Here is a 23,978-nt window from a genome sequence, read left to right on the forward strand (position 1 = left end):
GATATTATGCTTAGTGAAATAAGCCAGTCAGAGAAAGACAAATACCATATGATCTCATGATTTCACTCATATGTGAAATCTAATAACAAGCTGGGACCAACAAGCAATATAGCGACAGAATCATAGGGGGCAGGCTGACAAGTCTGGGGTGATGAGGGGCAGGTTAAAGGGTAGAGGGATGGAGCAAAAAGGAAAAAGGACTCGTGGGCATGGACAACAGTGTGACAATCGCAAAGGGGAAGGGCATATAAGGGGGATAAATGGTAATGGAAAAATACGATAGAAACAAACACATTGGATTTCTTAAAAAAAGGAAAAAAAGGAGTGTGTGGGCTAAACTATGACAGGTAGTATTGACTGGGTTCTTCAACTTTCCTTACAACTGCATAACATACGCTGGAGAAACCAGAAAGTTAAGAACTCAACTTCTTAGTTGAGTTCTTATCACATCTGGAACCCTACTGCTGCTAGGGTTCCAGACGTGATTTAGGCTCTGCCAATTAGATGTACCCATGTGAAATTTGTAAGGTCATAGTGAAGGTCATAAGACAAAGTTACCTTTGTACTACTTTAGTCATTCCTGCTGAAAGCCCTGTTTGGAGAAATCGAAATGATCTCTGTCAGCTGTGGCAGACATCTTGCATCTGGTCTCCAGTTCTGTGGTGATCCAAAGTTAGGGAGTAAGACATTCATTTTGTGGATGTGGATTTTGGTGGAGATGCAGTTCTGGAGCTGGGGGTCGGGGATTGCGGTGATGGTTTCCTTGAATTGACAAAGAGCTCTTGACACTGTTTTTCTTCTCATGCTAAGTGCAGAAGTTCTCGTGGTGGCCCAGTTTTGCAGTGTGACTTTGGGGGTAGTTCTTGGAAGCCCAAATTAAAGCCTATTCATCAGCCCCCCCAGTCATTTTATATCACGTACTAATTTGTTTTTGCTTCAACTTATTGAAGAGGATTAAGTTCTATGAAACTGATTCTAAATGATACAGTAGGTGACCTGTCCTCCCTCCCTTCTGCCCTGGAACTTTAATTTCCCTTATCTTTGGTGTTCTAAAATTTTACAACAATTTGCTCTAAATGTGGCTCTATTTTGGTATTGGGTAAATATTTTCTGTATAAAATTTGAAACTTCCAGACCAGCCCTGGCCAGCATGGCTCAGGTGGTTGGAGCATCATGACACTGACCAAAGGGTCACCGGTTCAAGTCCTGGTCAGGGCACATACCCAGGTTATGGGTTTGGTACTTGCTTGGGGCACATCCAAGAAGCAATGATCGATGTTTTTCCCTCACATGGATGTTTTTCTCTCTCTCCCCTTTCTTTTTTTTATAACAAAGTAATGAAAAATGTCCTTAGGTGAGGAAAAGATTTAAAGTTTGAGGCCAGGAAAACTTCTAAATTATTACTTTGATAATTTCTTCCCTTTTCTTTGCTCTCTAGATATCTTTCAGTTCTTCTCTCACCCTTTATCTTATTGATTTTTCTGCAGTCTGCTAAGAGTTCTTAAATGTTATCTTTAATTCCCTCTATTAAATTATTTTTTCACCCATTAAACTTTTAATTTCTAAGATTTATTCCTTTTCATGCCATACTGATCTTAATTTTTGCATAAATTTTTTTCTTGATTCATTCCAAAGGTTCTTTCTTCCAGCTTCCTTGAAGTATTATTGACAAATTAAAATTGTGTATATTTAAGGTATATAATGTGATATTTTGACATACACATTGTGAAATGACTACCACAATTAAGCTAATTAATGTGGTCATCACATCACATAGATTACCTTTTATTTTTTGGTGAGAACACTTGAGATAGACGTTCAGTAAATTCCACATATACAATACATTATCACTAACTAAAGTTACTCCAGAAGTTACTCATATTATAATTGAAAATCTGTACCCTATGACCAACTTCTCCCTGTCCCTCCACTCTGGTAACCATCAATCACCTTCTGTCACGATGAGCTCACTTTTTGAGATTCAAAATACAAGTGAGAGATCATGCTATATTTGTCTTTTTGTGTCTACTTACTGTTCATTTGACTCTTTGTGTTCACTTAGAATAATATCCTCTAGGTTGATCCATGTTGTATAAATGGCAGGGTTTTCATCTTCTTTAAGGGAGAATACTGTTCCATTTGCTTGTGTGTTTCTCTCTCTCTGAGATATATATGTCTCACACTCTCACAGGCACTCACTCACTACGATCTCAGCTTCCCCTGTGGGCAACATTGTGAGTTACAAAGGTCTCTCTTGGCAAGAGCTGTGCTTTGCCAAGGGAGGGGTGTTATGGGTAAAGTGAAATTGTTCTTATTACACTCTTCACTGCATTTATTAGCAGGCTTTTTTGCTCTGACTTCTCCACTGGAATCCTGGACCTCCCACAAAGGTATTGTTATCACTGGGTGGTCACCAAAATCAATGCTCTGTGGGAGGACGATGATGGAAAACTCCTATTTTGATATCTTACTCATCCCAAAGATTCTAATGAAAGCCAATTCTGATTATTTTTTAAAAGTTCCCTTCTGTTCTTGAACTAGCTCTATTTCCTTTAGTGTTATTTATAGTATTTTAAATACTTTTTCTTCTTAATATTAATACTTAATATTCTTATTTATTGTGAACTTTCCTCACATATTTGATAATTCTTCATTTGTATTCTGATTTGAAAGTAACAAGTAGATTGCAAGTTCTGTGAATATAATTAGGGTTGTTGACTGAAAAATTTCACTTTAAAGGGAGCTTGCTCTTTTGCTGAGGGAATTATAAATACTAAAATGCTAAAATTTTGTTCCAGGGTCATTTAATTCCTTCAGGGGAGTGAAAACAGATTTAACTTTTCTCTCTTGAAGATAGGGGTTTGACTGTTAATGTTCTGCATGGAATTCTGTATAGAGCTACATTGTCCAATACGGTAGCCATTGACCACGTGTAGCTAAGGAACACTCAAAACATGGGTGGTCTGAATTAAGATGCATGGAAGTGTAAAATACATACCAAGTTGTAGACCATGGATGTCCAACCTTTTGGCATCTCTGGGCCACACTGAAAGAAGAGTTGTCTTGGACCACACATTAAATGCATAAACACTAACTAAAACTGATAAGAAAAAAATTTTAAGTAAATTTACAAATTTTGTGTTAGGCCACATTCATAGCTATCCCGGGCCACATGTGGTTCATGGGCCATGGGTTGGACACCCCTGTTAGAATTAGTACAAAAGTAAAAGAACATATTGCACTAATAATTTTATTTTAATTACATGTTGAAGTATTAATATTTTAGATATGTTGGGGTAATTAAAATATACCAAAATTAATTTTACCACTTCTTTTTACTTTGGTTACTCTAACATTTAAAATTATATATGTGGCTCATATATATTTCTACTGTTCAGTGCTTATATGTAGCTTTCAATGATTTCTTTAGTTCTGCATCTTCAACTTTTTCATAGTATTAATACCTCACTTTCTAAAATACCAACTATCTCTTGGTTCTTTATGCTTGCTAGTTTTCCACCTCAGCTATAATTTCTTCCAAGTATTCCTGAGTTTTTAGCTTTTTTTCTGCCTGGCTCCATCAGTTACATTTTTCTATTTGAGTTCTGTTTTCTTAAAATTTGTTGAAAGCTCTTATGTGCTGATGTCCTTCCTATTATCTTTCTATTTTAGGATTTATATTTCTAATTTTTTTAAATAATATTTTCAGGAAGAAGAGAAAATAACATGGAAGTTTCAGGAAGAAGAGGAAATGACGTCATTCTGAGCATCCTCTTTTACATAGCAGACTACTCAGACTTCCAGGAGCTCCTCTGGACCATATGCTGGGCATGTCCTCAGCATTGCCTGACACAGAGCACTCAGTATAAAAGTGATTCATTTAATTTCTAATGAACCTCATACTTGTAAAATAAAGAGACTACATAGTTAAACTGAAAGTAAGAATTCTGTTTCCTTACTATGGGAACTATTTGAGTTAGGGTTGTAATAACCAAAACTGGTTAATTAAAGAGAAAAATCAGATTATTAAAAAGATACTGCGTAGCTCTAAGAGGTGAAGAGAAGACTGGGGAGGGAGTCTTGGAACACTGGCCGCAATAAATGGAGGCTGAGCGTGCACAACTCTAGCATGCCACGGAGTGAGGCTGGCGAGGACACCGCTGCCCCATGAGCAGCGAGTGACACAGCCTACACCAACACAGGATGCTGTTCCTGACAACTCTGCCACTCACACGTGGCTGCTTGTGTTGTGAATTCTTCTCTGACCATGCTGCTGCGCAATGCCAGAAAACTGGCGTTTTCTGCTACTACAATGGGAAGCTCTGCCTCCCCTAAAGATTTGTATACAAATCTTTATACATTTGAGGGAATTCCTCAAACAGAAAGAAACGTAGATTCCAAGCAGCCCAAAGAAAACACAAATGTCCACTTCAGAATACATAGCCAATTTTCAGAACCAACATTCAGCATAACGTTCAGAAATGTAAATATTTAGATATTTTCTGAAAATAAATTCTCTTATGATAGTAATTGCAAAATATAAATAGGCTGTGAGATCAAATGACTAGTGAAAGGTTTAAAAAAAGGAAGGTTCAGAAGAAAGAGTTGGCATCGACAGTTTCAACTCCTTACTAAATACAGGAATCTTACCTCGAGATCCATTTGAACATTTACAGTATTTGGGGAGCTCATTGAAATAGGATTTCATTCCAGCTCTGCATTGTGAGGAGTGAAATGTTAGAGATCTTGTTCTTATGTCAGATGAAATTTTCCTTCTCGTAACATATGCCTATGAGTCCCAGACCTGCTGGCTCTAGGTATTCAAACAAAGAGCATACATCGTACAATGGTCCCCCTTCTCTGTGGTTTCATGTTTTGTGTTTTCAGTTCCCATGGTCAACTACAGTTGAACAATATTAAATGGAAACTTCAAGGAACAATTTATGTGGGCTGTTTTGAGCAGAGTGATGAAATCACGCACCACGCAGCTTGTCCTGCTGGGTGCATGAGTCATCCTCAGTCCGGAGCACCACCTCTGCACACACTCCCCGCTCTGCTGCCACTTGGTAGCCATCTAGACTCTCCCTCTGATCTTCGTGTTATCACAGCGCTCGTGTTCAAGCAACCCTTATTTTTACTTAATAATGCCCTCAAAGCTCAAGAGTAGTGATGCTAGTCATTCAGAAATGCCAAAGAGAAGCCATAAAGTGCTTTTTTTAAGTGAAAGAAAGTGTGCATGTGTAGGAAAAAAAACATAGTGTATATAGGGTTTGGTACTATCTATGGCTTCAGGCATCCACTGGAGGTCATCGAATGTATTCGCCCAGATAAGGGGGGGCAAGTGTTGTTAAATGTTTTATTTTAACTACTGGAATCAGATGAATATCTACTTTGGTTCCTTTTTAAAATTTAATCTTTATTGTATTTTTTCATTACCATTTAGTTCCCCTATACCTCCCTCCCCCCAGTTATCATCAAACTGTTGTCCACGTCCATGAGTCCATTTTCCTTTTTATCCCCCCTGGCTTTGTTTCTTACTGGCTGGGTTACCTCTCTAACTCTAGTTTTCTATTGGGTTGGCCAAAAAGTCCATTTAGTTTTTTCCATAAAAGATACATTTTTCATTTTCACCAATAACTTTATTGATTAGGATATTTTGAGTATGTTGGCTATCTCTCACTATTGGCTTCTAGTGGGTCAAGTCCAGGGGTGCTGTTAAATATTTTCCAGTGCATAAGACAGCCCCACAGCAAATAATTATTTGGCCAAAATGTCAATCATACCAAGAAACTTCACAAACCACTTCTGACACATTCAATCACAGCACCTTCTCCATATACTGCACAAATCTTTTTTTGCATTTCAGTCTCATTTTTACCATTCTTGAATGGTGATAAAGCATAATAAGACAAAAATGTTTTGTATCTTCTTTTATCCTCAAATTTAAAGTGGCTGCATGAAAATTCACCGATTTTGATCAGCTTTGTTTAAATGCATGCTGATATGGCAGCTATCACTATACAATCTAACAAAATGGTTTCAAATGAAGTTAAAGACAACAGCGCTACTAGAGCCATTGTATAGAAAAAAATGTAACAGACTTTTTGGCCAACCCAATACAACTGGAAAATGAGGATTATCGCCTAAAGTGTTATTGCAAGGTACATGGAGATAATTAAGTGCTTATACCAGTAATCAGCATGTAGTAAGCACTCAATAAGTATGAATGTTGATAATGAGTAATAATGATGACCATGATGGCAATATTTTTGGAATTTAAGGTCAGCTGCCATGGAAATGCAGAATGACATTAGAGAAGGAACACTGAACTGATGTGGTATATTCATTGTAATCTTGATTCTACCTAATTCCATAATCTAAAAGAAGTTACTATATTATTCATTTTTAAAAATTTATTTATTTACTTTTTGAGAGAGCAGGAAGGGAGGAAGAAAGAGAGGTAGAGACACATCAATGTATGAGAGAAAAGTCCATTGGTTGCCTCTTAAATCTCAAATGCACACCCACTGGGGACCAAACCCACAACCCAGGCATGTGCCGTGATCAGGAATCAAACCAGCAGCCTTCTTCTTGGCTGGGGGTTGCTACTAACCAACTGAGCTACAACAGTCAGGACCCATATTATTCTTTTTTAAAAATGAAATATTTGGACTAAATGATCTTAGCAAGGTTCCTTCAGCTGTAAATTTCTGAGATTCTATGTCAACAGTTTTTCATACTGAATAATTGCCAGTTCACTCAACTATACTTAATATACTTGATTAACAGACTCATCATGTCCTCTGTCACTTTGTATCAGCATTGGTTCTTCAGATGACTGAAATTCTTACTAATATTTTAAAAATTGAAAATAAAACAAATCTGTGTATACAAAATAAAACAATCAATATCTATGAACTGTCCAGCTTGCATTAACTCTTTATTAAAAGAAAGTCATCTAATCTCACACAAGGAAAAATTGATTGTTTTACAATGTTTTAAATATAGGTCTCATATTCCTCAAAATATAGTCTACATATAGTGTATAAACTATATAGTTTAGTCTATAAACTCTCTGAGAGCAAGATATTTTTATTTTTCACCACTGTATGCTCGCATTAGCAAATGATACTTGCACATGAACACACACACACACAATTCTACCTCTAAGCAAAAACTGAAATGATCTCATCAAGCATCAATCTTGCTTTTGGGAAGGTGTGTTACTTCAAATTTTGAATGACACTTCAAAAAATGTTTTAATTTAATTCAGCCTTTGCAGCCATTACCAGACCTTTGAAAACTCAGTGTTACCTGAAGTTTTCCCAAAGTTTTCCAATGTTAACTTGGAAGTAGGAATAAGTATCCAAAAATTGCTTTTGTAGAATAGTCCCTAATTTTGTTTTGGAAGAAGCCTAAGTGTAAACAAGGACACTGAGAAAGGGAGATATTTTGGACTGTAGAGCCATCATTATATAGATAATATTCAGCTTTACGCAGCCATACATCTCCTTTTCCTCAGGCCCAGATGGTAAAGTGACTCATCTATTCCACTGGCCAGAAAAACAAGGGAGAAAGAAGAGGAGCTGTTATAATCCAGATAAAAATGGATGATGTTTCAGAAGCAAGAGGGAAATATTTCTAGGCAATGATGATAGCACATTGATAGTACTTGCTATTACTTTACATTTCTTTTCAGATTCACAGCTTGAGTTTCACATTGCTTTGAGGATTTTGAGTAGTTCTGACCAGAAATTCTTTTTATCTTCATCACATATGGCAAGTTGCAAACATTTTTGACCTTCAATTAACTTTAGTAATTTCTCTCTATGAAGCCTAAATATCAACCTTCAAATCTGTGACTTAAAAAAATTACTTTCCTTGAAAATCATCTAGCAATTTTATTTGGAGCATATTCTAGTTAAGAATGTGGCTAGTATAAATATATAATTCTTTTACTAAATAACTGGAAATAAATGGCTACAGGATAGGAAGAACAATGAGATAGATAATTATGGGGTCTGACAGACAAAAATGAAGAGTGGGACATAGAAGGTGCTGTGTGCTTGCTTCTGCAGTCATCATCGTGGGGGGTTATGCTGTGCGTGTGGATGTTTTTAGCTCTGTCATCACAGAAAAACTTGAATCTTTTCTCTTTCTCCAAAGATCTTCAGAAATCACTGATTTCTAGGAAATCAGACTAGTGTTACACTAACTAGAAGTTCAGTTTCTTATGCAAGAGAAGCGTGGGAAGAACTAGGTAAAATTTGTTCTCAGCCCTTAGTGGCATAACTATATCTTTGAATCTCACTTCCTGTTCCATTTGCTACCAAAGCCATGAACCTGAGCATCCTTAACTACAGGTCATACCATATTATTCTTCAAGTCTCAAAATTTGAGAGCTGCTTATTCCCTGTGACATTGGGTAAGATCTTTCATCTGCACACTCAGGGATTGTACACTGAGCCTAATTTCTGTGAGGTCTATTTAATTTCCATTCTGGCCAAACTAAACTTATTAATAAAACATACAGTTTACTATGATTCCAGTACAATGTAGCAGACTCTATTATTATTACCCAGTATAACTCTCCCTACCAGAGTGGGCCTTGTTTTGCCTGCCTAACATACATTTCTTCTTCTGGTCGTCAATACCTGGATTTTTCATCGGGGAAGAACCTCCTCTCATTACATACAACCTTAATAGGTCCCTCAGTCAAGACGTTCATCCCAGTGCTCGCTAAGGTGTAGGGACATTACTCAAGGCGAGCCAGATTCTACCTTTCCCTGGGATTTAAATCTTAATCAGAAAAGAATAACACATAACTGGAGTTGATTCATGAAGATAGTAGTGTCTCCAAAAAAGACTGTCACTTATTTCCTACTTTCTCTATATCTAGAACTGCTCTGTTTCACATCCTTTCAACACAAAATTACTCAGCTTTTCTGTAATTCTATGAGCTAAAGCTTTATCCTCCTAATAAGTTCCCTATCTGCTTACATTAGAGACAATTTCAATTGCTTGTAAACAAAGAATACTGATGGACCCTGTGGTAGGCAGTATAATGGTTTCCCAAAGATGTCCACATTCTAATCCCCTGTGAATATTATTATGCTATAAGCGAGGGGGAATTAAGGTTGCAAATGAGGTTAAAATCTGACTTTCAGATACAGCTTATACCAGATGGGCCCAATGTCATCACACAGTATGTAAAGGGGAAGAGGGAAATGGAGGAGTCGGAGACAGGGGGCATCTTGAGAAAAACATGGCCCACCACTGCTGGATTTAAAGATGGAAAAGGCCCTTAAGCCAGTGAAAGAGGGCCACCTCAAGAAACTGGAAAAGGTAAGAACATGGATTCTCCCCTAGAGCCTCCAGAAAAACACAGGCCTGCTGACATCTTCCCAGACTTCTGACCTTCAACACTGTAAGATAATCTATGTTGTTTCAAGCCACTAGTTTTGTGGTAATTGTTACAACAACAATAGGAAACTAATATAGACCAATACAATATGCTTGCATAAACCCTATATTTCCTTCAAGGCAAATATCACTTTCTCCATGAAGGCTTTTGTTTTTAATTATTTTTGAGTTGTAAAATATTTCAAATATATACAAAAATTCAGATGAACTTATGATGATATACATGTTGAGAATTCGGTTTTTATATAATTTTATTATTTATATAAGGATTATATAATTTTCTTTTTCACCTTTCACACTTATATAAACCTACATAAATCATTCAGCAACTCCTTTCACTGAAAACTATATGTTTGGCTTTTATCCATAATGAAATATATAAACCTAATTAAGTTCTTATAATTTTGGTACCTGGTAAGAGGTAAACTAAAAATAGCAATAAATAAAAATCCTGAAGATGTTGAGAAAAGGGAACCCTCTCACCCCGCAAATGGTGAACTGGTGCAGCCACTATGGGAAACAGTATGAAGTCTCCTCAAAAACTTAAGATCATAGCTACCATATGACCTAGCAATCCTTCTGAACATCTACCAGAAAAATTTGAAAAGACTTATGTGGCCAGGACATGGAAGCAACCTGTGTCCTTTGACAGGTGATTGAGTACAGAGGATGTGACACACACACAGACTATCACTGAACCATTAAAGATGAAATATTGCCATTTTTGACTATATGGATGGGTCTGGAGAGTATTGTGCTAAGTCAGACAGAAAAGGACAAGAGACACATGGTTTCACACATATGTGAGGTATAAGACAAAAAGCAATAAACAAATAAACTCATAGATAGAGAACACAGAATGGTGGTTACCAGAGGGGAAGAGGGTGGAGGGAGGATGAAAAGGGTAAAGGGGGTCAAACGTATGCTGACAGAAGGACACTCGACTTGAGTTGGTGAGCACACAATGGAGTGAGTACACAGATGTCACATTATAAAGCTGTACACCTGAAATTTATATAATGGTATTAACCAGTGTTACCCCAATAAATTTAATTTAAAAGTTAAAAAAAAATTTTAAAGGCCTCAAAATAGAGCAGCTTAAAACTAGGAAAAAAGTATATTTCTTTCTCTCATAATAGTCCAGTGGGCGGTACGAAGCTGTTCTGTCATCCCCAACGTGTGTTTTCCGACTGTGGGATAAAGACAGTTCTGCTCTAGCTCTCCCATTTCCCAGACACAGAAGGAAAGGTCAAAGGAAGGCAGTTCCATTGCATTTGGCAAAGTGAAGAAGTGGCATACCACACTTCCACCCATATCTGTTAACAGAGCCTCATCACAAGTTCACACTCAGCTACGAAGAAGCTAGAGAATGTGTCCTCTAGCTAGGCAGTAGAATGCCCAGCTATAATTTAGAAGTTTTGTTACTAAAGAAAAGAGGAAAGCCTTCAACCCTCCCATCTCAGTAACATAGACCTAGTAGAAAGAAAGTAAGGACAGAGAAAACCTGAATCCTATCAACCAACTGAATATAGTTGACATTTATAAAGCATTCCACCCAACAACAGAAGAATACGTATTCTTTTGAAGTGTACATTTACCAAGATAGGTCATATTCTGGGTCATCAAACAACTTTAACAACTATAAGAAAATTGCAGTCATGCAAAATATATTGTCTGACCATAATGAAATTAAACTAGAAATCAATAAAAGAAAAATGATAGAAAAAAATCTTTAAACACCTGTAATTTAAAATACATTTCTAAAGCTATGAGTCAAGGAATAATTCTAAAGGGGTATATAAAATATTAGACTAAATAAAGATGAAAACACAATTTAGTAAGTCTGTGAGATGCCGCTATAGCAGTGCTTGGAAAGAAATTTATAGTATAAATAAGTGCATAGGAACCGAAGTTTCACATAAATAATGAAAGCTTCTACCTCATGAAACTAAAAAATAGGAAAACAAAATAACCAAAAGTAAGCATGAAGAAATAAATAATACAGTTAATCCAGAAATTAAAGAGATTGGGAGCATAAAAATAATAGAAAAAATGTCAGCAAGGCTGACAGAGAAGATGTTAATTACCAACATCAGGAGTTCAAGAGAGGATATTTACAAACCCTGCAGAAGTTAAAAGAATAATAAAGGATCACCACCAAAAAACCTCTACACACATAAATTCAACAATTTGGACAAGATGAACAAATTCCATAAACCAAAAGATGAAATATATAATGAATAGTCATATAACTTACCAAAGAAATTGAATTAGTAGTTTAAGACCTTCAAAAAAAAAAAAGGAGAAAAAAGAAATCTTTATGCCCATGTAGTTTCAATGATCAAAGCTGGAACAATTTGAAAAAAAAAGTATTATTGGATTATATCCCAGAGTATAAAGTAACAATCCATTAGTCCATACTGGACTATATAAATTTATAAATGTATATTTATAAATTTAACCATTTATAAATAAATGATTAAATAAAGTAATAGATGAGGGAAAAGAGATAAATCTGTACAGAATTCCAAGCTTATGCAGGTGCTGCACCCTCGACCAGGGGGAGCCTAACTCTGCAGTCCTTGGGTGCAGGCTGTCACTTCTCTAGTTACTTCCTCCTCAAACGTACCATTCAGGAAGGGGGGAAGAGTAACTTTATAATGGAGAAACCTGAAAAACACCCCATCAGCTAGATAGTCAAGGTCAACATCAATATTCATAAATCATTTGCTCATGGTATGTAGCCTTGATATGTTGTAATGAAAATGACTATTTACTTTTTGTGGTCTTCCTACCCCAACACATAACCTCAGTAAAATCAGTAAAATGTAAGACAGATTCCAAGAGTGGTACATCCTACAAAATGCCTGACCCCTCCTTCAAATTATCAAGGTTATCCAAAACAAGTCAAGTTTGAGAAACTGCACAGCTCAGTGGAACCTAAAGAGATAGATGAACAAGTGTTATGTTCTACCCTGGATGTGATCCTAGAATAGTCAAAGGGCATTAGGTAAAAAGTAAGGAAATCTTAATAAGCTATGGACTGTAGTTAATAACAATCAATCAGTACTGACTCATTAATTGTAAGAAATGTATCACACTAATGTAAGATATTAAAATAGGGAAACCTGGGTGTGAGGTATATAGAACCCTCTGTACTATCTCAACTTTTCTGTAAACCTAAAACTATTCTGAAGCATAAAGTCTACTTAAAATAAGATAAAAATAGAGAGGGATAGGTTCAAAATCATTAGAAAAATGGGGCAAAGAGAAAGGAAAAATTCACAGAAAAGATATAAAAGTTGCCCTTAAATCTAAGAAAAGCTGTTCAATTTCACTCATATTTAGAGAAATGCAAATTAAAACATTTCTTATTTCCTCTTTCTAGAACACCTTTCCTCTTTTGGAGACTGTGCCCCTTTGTGTGAAAAAGTGCTGTACCACTCCACTCCATCCCTGTGGTTCTAGTTAAAACTGTCCATCATAACCACTCGTATAAACAAAGCACTCAGTCACTGTCAGCTCACAAATCGTTACCTGACTTGTGGCAGACTCACACTTGAGAGAATTTCTATTCATGGATGCCTTGAAATTGAAACATAGTCCCCTCCTGGGCCTAGGAGATGGAAAGAAGGTAATAGTCATTCTAGTGGCCCTGCTGGAGGCAGCAATTCAAGCAGAGGAGTTATCATTATACAGGACACAATCTGTCATACATATACCGGAATACTCTGTGGGGTCTGGCCCAGGATACATAATATGTAATTACACAGGGTAGTAATTACACATATTATGTAACTACCCTGATTGCTCCCCCTTTCCAACTTGTGTGACCAATAACTATCATATTGGTCACCATGAGGATAGTAAAAAGCTAAAGAAATTCTTGGGCAAGTGGAATGGAGAAACTGAGACAAGAAAATTAAACAAGGCCAGACAGTTTGAGCAATTTACAGCCAGTTGGTGAATCACAAGAACTTATCTTCCCTAACAGAGGACACTTAAGAGTGAAAGGTTTATACCTGTCCTCCCTGACCGGAGAATACACAGATTAAATCTCCCTGGTCTGGGAAAGAGAGAACAGAGGCCCAATTAATGTCATCTGTGCCAGCTAAACCCAAGGACAGATGAAGTCAGGGGAACAAATAACAAAACTGCATTAAAAGCCAGAAAGACTCAAAATAAAAGTAAAACAGAAAAATGGACAAAAGAATATTCCCAAAACCCTTTATGTGCTCATTTTGACACATCAGCATATTAAAAACGACCTGGAAAGCTGATGAATATTCTGCTGAAACCCTCCCCTAAGATTCTCACCCTCAGAAAAAAGATAAAAAGCCCTCAGAACAAAGACACAGCATGGGCTCACTCAGAAGTTTGGCCATGCCCCTTCCCAGGCATCGACTTTTTATTTCTTCTGAAACTTCAAGGGTCTCCAAGAGCCTTTCGGCCAGGGGAGCAGTGGGCAGTGGCAGTACGACCCAGGCTTACCCTCTGATCCTGTCACCAAGGCCCCCTTTCCTCTGACTTCCAGGTGAGATAACAGCAGCCCCGCCCAGGCTCTCTCCTGTTACTTCTTCCAGCCTAAGTCTTTCCTTTGTTTCACTGTCCCCAGCCTTAATAAACATATTCTCAAAATCAACTGGATTCACGCTGTGAAATGTTTCCTGTACGAAGTCAAGAACCCAAGCACTGTGGGCCAGTCTGAGGCACGCTGGCGCCTGGTGGTGCTTGTCTGTTAACAAACACAGTGAAAGCTTTGGGCTGGTATTAGTTTGATTTCTAGGCCAGCCATGAGGAAAATCTATTTAGAGAATCAATCTCCCTCTCTCTCCCTCTCTCTCTCTCTCTCACACACACACACACACAGGCACACACAATTTGTCTACTATAAAATTAAGAAAGATGCAGGGAAAAATATTTCACTTCAAAGGTTGTTTGAGTTACATTCACCTCTGTCCCAGGCTCTGGTTTCAGTGACTGGCCCATCTACACAGTGGTGGACATTGAAATTCCTATTGTGATATCAGCCATCCCCAATTCTTTTTTTCTTAGTAAGCTGTTGTTTACCATTTTGGTTACACACTTTTTCTTTCTTATCTTTTTCTTCTTATTCTTTTGTTTCTAATGTTGTAGATGTAGTAACTTAGTTTAGAATCCCAGTATGAAATCCCCAGAGATCTGCATTTGCAAGTGGGCTCAGGGAGCGGCCAATGATAATGGTCCTTTTTTAGGAGTCTGACACTGATTAAACCTAAATTGTCCAGAAGTATCAGAATGTGAATATGTGAGATTAAAAGGTAAACATAGGAATTTAAACAATGATCATTAGAAAAGTCAAATATCTGTTACAATGAGGGCTGATGTGTCCACATTTTCAAAGACATAGTCTTGCCACAGGGACAAGGGTACTTACAATATGATGCCTGAGACTCCCTCTCATCAAGAACCTGTTGAGATGGACACTGCCAACATTGTCTTCTGTAACCTTCCTTTGTGTGTGCTGGCAAGGATATTAAACTAACCTTCATGACTCTCTTTTTCTGAGTTTCCTTGACTGACTTGATTGGTATACTTGTAAATATCACCTTTACATTATAGTTCTGAAGGCCTAGGATATTTTCTTTTTTGCAGAAGAATATGTCCACCTAAGATATGGTAATTATGCTGAGTTTTCCACTCCTATCTCAAAAATCATTCTATTTTCCTTATTTCTGAGTTATTGAGGGCCACCTCTATATACAAGGTCTGTCTGTCCAGAAAAAGTCCAGCCATTGTTAATATAACAAGGACAGTTTGCATGACATCAATGTAACCTGGTAGCCGAGAAGACTGGACTGGAATATGCATGTGTGAATGATGATGACTTCACTGTACTAGTCAGTGAGGGTGGTAGAGGCTATTCAGTGAGCATGTGTACTGTGTGTCCATTGCAATAAAAATGACTGAGCGAGTAGAGCAATGAATCAAATCTTGTGTTAAGCTTGAACATCCCTTTGCAGAAACTATTTCGATGATTCAGAAGGCTGCAGCTATAGGCAACTGGTGATTAGCAGCTTCATCATGACAACATGCCTGCTCATGCATCACGTCTCAGGCAGAGTTATTTGGTGAAACATCAAATCACCCAGGTGACTCAGCCCCCTACAGCCCAGATTTGGTGCCTGTGACTTCTGGCTTTTCCCAAAATTAAAATCACCATTGAAAGGGAAGAATTTACAGGAACAAGTATAAAGGACACATGGAAAAAAACTAAGGGGGTGGAAATGGGAGGGAGGTGGGGAGCACTGGGGGGGGCTGGGGTGGGAGTAAAAGACAGAAAACTGCACTTGAACAATAATTAGATAAAAAATTAAAAATAAAAATAAATAAATAAATAAAAAGAAAGGAAAGACACTTCAGACCACTGATGAGATTCAGAAAAATACAAGACAGCAGCTGATGGTGACTTGGAGAACTGTGTGAGGTCCCAAAGCTCCAGCTTTGAAGGGGACTGAGGTGTCGTCCTATGTACAATGTTTTTTGTTTCTTGTATCTTCTTCAATAAAAGTCTCTATTTTTCATAGTACATGGCTTGATATTTTCTGGACAGACCTTGTATAGCTCTCCATGTACAAGGAGAACTATGCCACACCACACCTAGCTTCTGGCAAGTGCAGCACTTTCAATTTGTTGCCATATGGAGAAAATCTTGTAGCCGACTGATGGGTAATAGCCTCAGAAATTTATCTTTATATTATGAAAATGTAATAGGTAGAAAAAATGTTGTCTTTAAATTAATTATAAAACATATGTCCATAAAATATTCAAAGCAGAAATTTATTCTTAGCCTAGATGGCATGCAGTACTTTGGGATCATTCACTGTGTTTTCTGTTATTTAATTGGTTTTCAATATTTGATGCATTTTTATCTTAATAACTGTATGGTAGTGATCAGCATCAGATGAGGGTAAATTTGTTTCTAGAATGAATGAATCATGTCCTAAAACCTTTTGGTGAAGATCATAGCCCATATTTGGATGAAAGATCAAACATGTTAACAAGACCAAAGGAATCATGTTGTCAAGTAAAAACTGTTCAGATGCCATTGTCTGTCCATTTTTTCCTTTTCTTAAACTTTTCATGTAAGAAGTAATGATATGTTCAATTATTTTTCAATTAGGGAAAGCTTAAAATTATGAAATGTCACCAACAAATGTCATTTGTAATATTATATTTTGACTATTTGCCAAGTTAATTTCATTTCTCACATGGCCTTTACTTTAGGACATTTAAAAAAACTCACAATATGTTAGTTGTAAGAAATAGCTTGTCTGCTGGAAGGATTCTTGAAAGGGAAACATCAATCTTGTTTTTAGTTCATACGGACCAGTATTCTTACCCTGGAGGCTGAGTGAAACTCTTCTTGGGTCCAATAGGGCAACTGGCTCTGTATTTAAGCCAGTAACTCCTGGGCAGTCATTAGGTGTAGAGGAGGAGTGATTTAACTGCTGCAACAAAATATCTAAAGCTTTTTTATAGAAATTCAGTCTAGCGAGGAAACAGTCTGAGACCTAGATGACTTCACCAATCACTTGGCCATGTGAAAATTTGGGAAGTCAGCAACTCAGGGAAGGAAGTTTTGGGGGTCCCTACTTGGCCAGCAAGGATATTGACTAAGATGTATAGATTTGGGTATGGCTTCTGAGGGTGGCAGTGGTTGCATGGTTGAGCTTCTGGACCTGGATTGGCCTTGGTACCAGCAGCATTTGAGTTCTTGGCACCAGTGCCAACAAAAGCACCCGGCATTGGTGGTAGCAGATGCAGTCTTGGTGGTAGTTTCTTCCTATCGTGCTTCTCAGAAGCTCGGCCTCACTCATGGAACCATAGCCTTTACAACAGTTCTGTAGCTTACAGAGTAGTCTTCTTTTTTTTTAAATCCTCATCTGAGGACATGCTTATTTTTAGACAGGGGGGAAGGCGGAGGACAAAGAAGGAGTGAAACATGGATGTGAGACAGGAACATCTATTGGTTGCCTCCTGTATGCGCCCGGAACGGGTATTGAACCCACAACCTAGGTATGTGTCCTGACCAGGAACTGAACCTGTGACTTTTGGTTTACCGGATGTGCTTTAACAAAATGAGCCACACTCAACCCCCTTTCTGTTTAATCCTCAGAGTCTGTGGTTATAAGTAAAATTTTGACTACAATGTAAAAATGATAGATATAAAGCTGGAAATTTCATGGACCCTGACTTGAAGATAGCTTGTCTGAAAATGCAATTAGCATAGAAGAAAGGATGGGTAAGAAATCAAGAGTTAGAGATCGAGATGAGTGCCTGGATGCAGCCTCACCAAAAACTAATAAAAAGAAATTATTTATTGGCTTACCTCCCTAATAAGTAAGATAGGTAAACCAATAAAATTCTTTTTATCACACAAATCACTTTGGATTGGATTATCTGTCATTGAAATTGAAGCATTCTGATTAGTATAGAATCTTGATTAATATCTATCTATATCTATATTTATAGAAGGACTGTCAAAGAATTTGTGGGTGTTTTAAAGCCAGTGACAGGACTACTGTAAAGGCTGGAGAACTATGCTTGTAGGCAGACTTCTGAGTCTTACCTACTATGCCAAAAGAGATCTGTGAATCAGAACATTGTACATATGTGTGCTGAAAATTACAGACATTAAATACAATACAGAGCAGTGATTTTCAACTTTTCTTTTTCAAAGCAGAAACTTTTAAGCAGATGAGTGAAAAAAAGGTAAAGCAGCATCCTTTTCAGAAACTCCTATTGATGAAGGTAGGCTCTATAGGCTGGAGGGGGAGAGATCAAACTCTGTCCACCCAGCCACACTCCACACCCAAGAACGCCTCAGGCATCTCAGCGGCAGCTCTAGGTCTCATCGGAGGGCTGGTTTGAAACTGTTCGGACATGACACTCCAGGGACATGTGAAGGTGTTCAGTATATAGTGTGGTATGTGTGCTGTGGCCCTATATTTGTTGAACAACATCCACCCCCACATATGTAAGAAAAAAATATAAGGAAACACCTGAAAATACTAATGGGCTGATGGGCTTGAAGATGACTGTAATTTTTTATCTGAATTTACTGTGATTATCTTTGTATAGAGAAAGTTAAGCGCTTTTTGTGTGGTTGCCTCTCATGTGCCCCCCAGTGAGGACATGGCCTGCAAACCAGGCATGTGCTCTGACTAGGTCTTCAACCAGCGACCCTTTGGTTCGCAGGCCTGCACTTAACCCACTGAGCTACACCAGCCAGGGCACTTGAGCCCTTTTTGTTTAGTTCAGTCTTTGCATAAGACAACTTCCCCTAAGCTGAGACCCAAGTCTCAACGTCTTAAAATAATATGTTGACAAATCTGTGCTGAATCAAATCTATTTTTTGAAGTTATGAGTAAATTGAGTGACATAGTCCATGATGTTTGGGAAGGTAAGTATTTAGAGTATATTTAACAGCATCCTGACAGTTGGGGGTATTCCAGTCCTGAACTAAACTTAAACTCTTGGTTTTGCCTTTTATTCTACTAAATAGAAACCCCAGAACTGCTTCATAGCTTTCAAACTAGCCAAGCAATATCTGTCCCTTTCAGAAACATGGCATTTGAATAGCTGTCTTGGCTTTTAGATGCAAATAGACAATTTATTTGCTACAGAGGCTCATCTCCTCTCTCATCAATGCCCTTTGCAATCTCACTGAGATAGATGTTCAAGCATAGTCATTGGATCTGTTCTGCTTCAGCTGTGAACAAAATTAGCCTTTATGCAGATAGCATCCTTCCACATTTACTTGAAGAGAGCATCGTACTCAGGCCTTTATTAGCATCACTAAAGATTTTGCTTTCTGATTAAAAACTGTATATATATATTTTTAAGTCATTGAAACAGACTGAAAAGCTCAAACTAGATTTTGTTCTTCTTTCCAAGACGTTACGTCAGGATTTGTGTATTTAAAGACTGCTGTGATGAGAAAAATCAATGTGTGTGGAGTTTTAAGGGATCTCAGAGATCATACAGACTTGTTTTGCTGCTAAAAAACAGACACTGTGAAGTTTGTGACTTGTCAGGGTTGCACAGTACACAGTGGGATAGCCAGAGTAGAACCCAACTCTTCTCATTTCAAGGGAGTTCTTGTCCAATCGTGCCCACTACTTGTTATGAGAGAGCTTCCTGAAAACTTCCAAATGGGCTTGAGACCTCTGGCATTTCCATGCATTAATTTTTTTTTCTTATGGGAATATGAAACTATTAGGTCATGACCATTGTTCTTCAGCCAAGTATGCCATCTTTTCTGAAAAAGATGCCACATGTCTATATTGAGGGTACTTGGGTAATATCTGTATACCTCCTGCAATAGAGCTATAATTGAATTTCTCATTGAGGTCACAGTTTTGCTTTGTGGGAAATAACAAAAAGGGTCAGGAGATACCCTTCTTTATGTGGGATCCCCTATCCAGACCAGACAGATTTGGAACTATGGAAAAACATTTCCTGCCGTCTACACCTCAGTCATGAGGCTCAGCACAGCTCAGAAAGATGATTCTTACTTTAGGCAGAGAACTGGAAGTGATCTCACCGTTGATTGGGAATTTACAGGGAATGAAATGCTCTATATGAACTGCTCTACCAGTTGGCACTCTGATAATTCTTTCTCATTGCAATACAAAGAAATTTAACCTAAACAGGAGGTAATTCCAAGTTTAGGAGATTCCTACAACAACTGTAGGATAGCATTCTAGGATTTAAAAAGAAATTTTATGTTCTATAATTCTCTTACTGGTCCTGCGGTGCTAGCACAGATGAGGACAATGAGGTCAAGAGAGATGGAGCAGCAGGGCTCCATCACGGTCCTGGATCTGCATGAGGACGTGCTCCATGGGTCCATTGTTGGTATGGCTCCAGGACTCTTATAGATATGGAAACATTCAGTCCAGAAGAATATAAAGGTTAAAGAACAGAAAGCATTCTGTCAAGGGCAAAAATCCTGTGACCTAGGTCATCAAAACCCTGTTCTCTCAGGGTCAGCTATACACACTGAAAGTTGCTTCTCCTCATTCTGCTTTTGGACGTGAATTTGTAACTTTGAGAGACTATTCTATTCTCCCAGCTGGAATAAAAAAAATGAAAATGTTTATTTTTTAAGTTGTATCTAAAAAAGGAACAAATGCTTTTTAGACCAGTGAGTGTGTCATTAGGGTGTTACATTAGAAAGCAACCTACCTTTATTGTGGCTGATAGACATAAAGTACTACAACTTAAAATGAAGGTCTTCTACCCTGTGGTGAAGTATACTTCGAAGTTTTGCTGCAAAATCTTTCATAGAATGTGGAGACAGGTTTGCAGGATGTCAGTCTGCAGAGCTCTCCTGACAACCTTCCCACACATCAAGGTGACCTGATGCAGGGCGCTAGGTTGGTGACAACCAGCACATTGGGCATTAGATCACCAGCCAGAGCATTTCACAGTTTTAGCTTCTATTCTTACTCAGATTACTCAGATCCAGTTCTTTTAGAATTAGTTTAAATCTCATTTAGTTTCTATAATTTGTGGCTGATTTAGCAACACAATACTTTTTTCTGATAAAAATTTCATTGATATTATTTTTTCACTCACTATTTACAAGAGATAGTTAAGTTAGACATTGAACTAATCACTTAGTATGCAAAAATTGTCCCTCTTTTATCTATGTTTGTCTTTCTATAAATATACCCTTCTTCCCTCAAGGACTCTTACCCTCTTTCTTTTATTCATAACTCCTGCTTATTTTGCAAATTCATTTTTTTCTGAAAAGGCTTTCTTAGCCCACAAATTACCTCAATGCCAATACCTTTATTTATGCCACAGTGAAAACAGAAAAAAATCACTCAGGAAGAACATGTCATGTGAACACAGAAGAATTAGTTTGGAGGGGACGCACGGAGGAAGCAATGCTCCCAGGGGAAATGAGGAAGGAATGTTTGGAGAGGGGGGAGAAAAAGTAGGGGAGCAGCCAAGACTGTTTCCAGGTGTTGAGTGTGGTGAACTCTGTTTACTGATGCAGGGAAGACTAATGAGCCAAGAAGTAAAAACCATCATTGGTGTATATTAGTATCTTCTCACATGCAGAGAGCGATGCTGGAATCACTCATACAAATCTAAGAACAGTGTTTATCCTCAGAGGAGAGTAGGGCCTGGGCAGATGAGAAATATGGATAGAAGGTTGACTCTTACTCACACATGTTGTGTACCTTCTAAAGTTTCTGAGTTTTGAATTATGTAGCTGTCACATATATTAATATATTAAATTAATATTAATTAATTAGTTGTAACTCTTATTAATGTTCAAATAAAATTAGCAAAATATACAAACTTCCAAAATTTTGTACATAAATTAAAATTGAGTTTAATGGGTCAAATGATATAATCAATACTTGCCTGAAATTTGCGTTACAAATTCTTGAAAAAAATCCTTATTCATTTATTGGAAAACAGAGAATGCATTCCAGTCCATTTGGACTGGGAATCAAAATATTCTAAAATCATGTGAAGCATTTTCTTGATGCCACAAAGCTTCTGGAATCCTCTTAGTTTATTTATAAGTAGGTGAATTGACCAAAAATTATGAGATTTATATATATATATATAATTAAGGATCAAATCTTTGTGTTTATCATGGAATTTATCTAAGAATTAAGAATTTTAAAAAATATATCTTCCAAAAAAAAACATACCCTTCCATTTGGAGAAATGAAGTATTAAAGAAAACGATAGAATTGTTTTGCTTTCCAAGGAATATGTGTCAAAGTGTTAGTGTTCAAAAGATCCCATGGGTAGGCTAAAGCTTTCTTTCTTGTTTTATGTGTGGTGTATTCTATCATTAAGGTTCTTAGTGCTGCCAGTAGAACTACTTTTCTAAATGTGTTGGTTACATATGGTAATTTCTGTGTATTAAAGCTTTCAAAATGTTTCTATCCCATGTGTTATAATTCTTATTTCTTTCTGTATCAGAACTCCCTTATGAGGTCTTGTGATGACACCCAGCCTGTCAGACTCTCCTTTCCAGGCTTATTTTTGGCTGAACAAGAGATTGTTTCTCACTGATTTTAGCTGAGTAGACAAACACATTGTAATTTATTTTTATATTTTTATAAGAACCCAGAGTCAGGAAGTTCAGAAAATTGAACAGTAACTATTCTTTTCTAGAAGTATATGAAATATTATTTTTATACACAAACATTTCTAAAACTTCCAAAAGAATTTTCTTTTACACCCCCTTTTAAAAATTATTGTACAGTTAAGGTTGTCACCATTACCCCCACCCCATTACCCTCCCCAGCCCTACCCACCCCCCACCTCCCACATTCAGTCCTCCCCCTAACCCTGTTGTCTTTGCCCATGGATCCTTTATACATGTTTCTTCATGACCCATCCCCTTCTTTCCCTGTGATCCCTCTTCCCCTTCCCCTCTGGTTATTATCAGTTTGTTCTTTGTTTCCATGTCTCTGGTTCTTATTTGCTCACTAGTTTGTTTTGTTGATTAGGTTACACTTATAGGTGAGATCATACAATATTTGTCTTTCAGTTCCTGGCTTATTTCACTTAGCATAATGCTCTCTAGTTCCATTTATACTGTTGTGAAGGGTAGGAGCTCCTTCTTTCTTTCTGCTACATAGTATTCCATTGTGTGAATATACCAGTTTTTTTGATCCACTCATTTACTGATGGACACTTAGGATGTTTCCAGCACTTGACTATTAAAAATTGTGCTACTATGAACATTGGGGTGCATAGGTTTTATGAACTGAGATTTCTGGATTCTTACACTATAATCCCAGCAGTGGAATTGCCTGGTCAAAAGGCAGTTCCATTTTTAGTTTTTTGAGGAAATTCCATACTATTTTCCACAGTGGCTGCACCAGTCTACATTCTCACCAACAGTGCAGTAGGGTTCCCTTTTCTCCACAACCTCACCAGCATTTGTTGTTTGCTGATTTGTTAATGATGGCCATTCTGACCAGTGTAAAGTAGTATCTCATTGTGGTTTTAATTTGCATCTCTTTGATGGATAGTGATGTTGAGTATCCTTTCACATGTTTCTGGGTCCTCTGTATGCCCTCCCTGGTGAAGTGTCTGCTCCAGTCCTTTGTCCATTTTTTAATTGGATTGTTTGTCTTCCTGGGGTGGAGTCATGTGAGCTCTTTATATATTTTGGAGATCAAACCCTTGTCCCAGGTATCATTGGCAAATATGTTTTCCCAAATGGTTGGTTCCCTTTTCGTTTTGCTGACATTTTCTTTGGCTATGCAAAATCTTTTTCATTTGATGAAGTTCCATTTGTTTATTCTTTCCTTTATATTCCTTCCTCTAGGGGACATATCAGTGAAAATATTGCTGCATGGAATTTTTGAAATTTTCCTGCCTATGTTTTTCTCTAGGACTCTTATGGTGTCATGACTTACATTTAAGTCTTTCATCCCTCTTGAGTTTATTCTGGTGTATGGTATAAGTTGGTGGTGTGTTTCATTTTCTTGCATGTACTTTTCCAGATCATCCAAAACCATTTG

This window comes from Artibeus jamaicensis, unplaced genomic scaffold (genome assembly GCF_021234435.1).
Source record: "Artibeus jamaicensis isolate MK-2021 breed Jamaican fruit bat unplaced genomic scaffold, CSHL_Jam_final contig_402, whole genome shotgun sequence".
Lineage (NCBI taxonomy): Eukaryota > Metazoa > Chordata > Mammalia > Chiroptera > Phyllostomidae > Artibeus > Artibeus jamaicensis.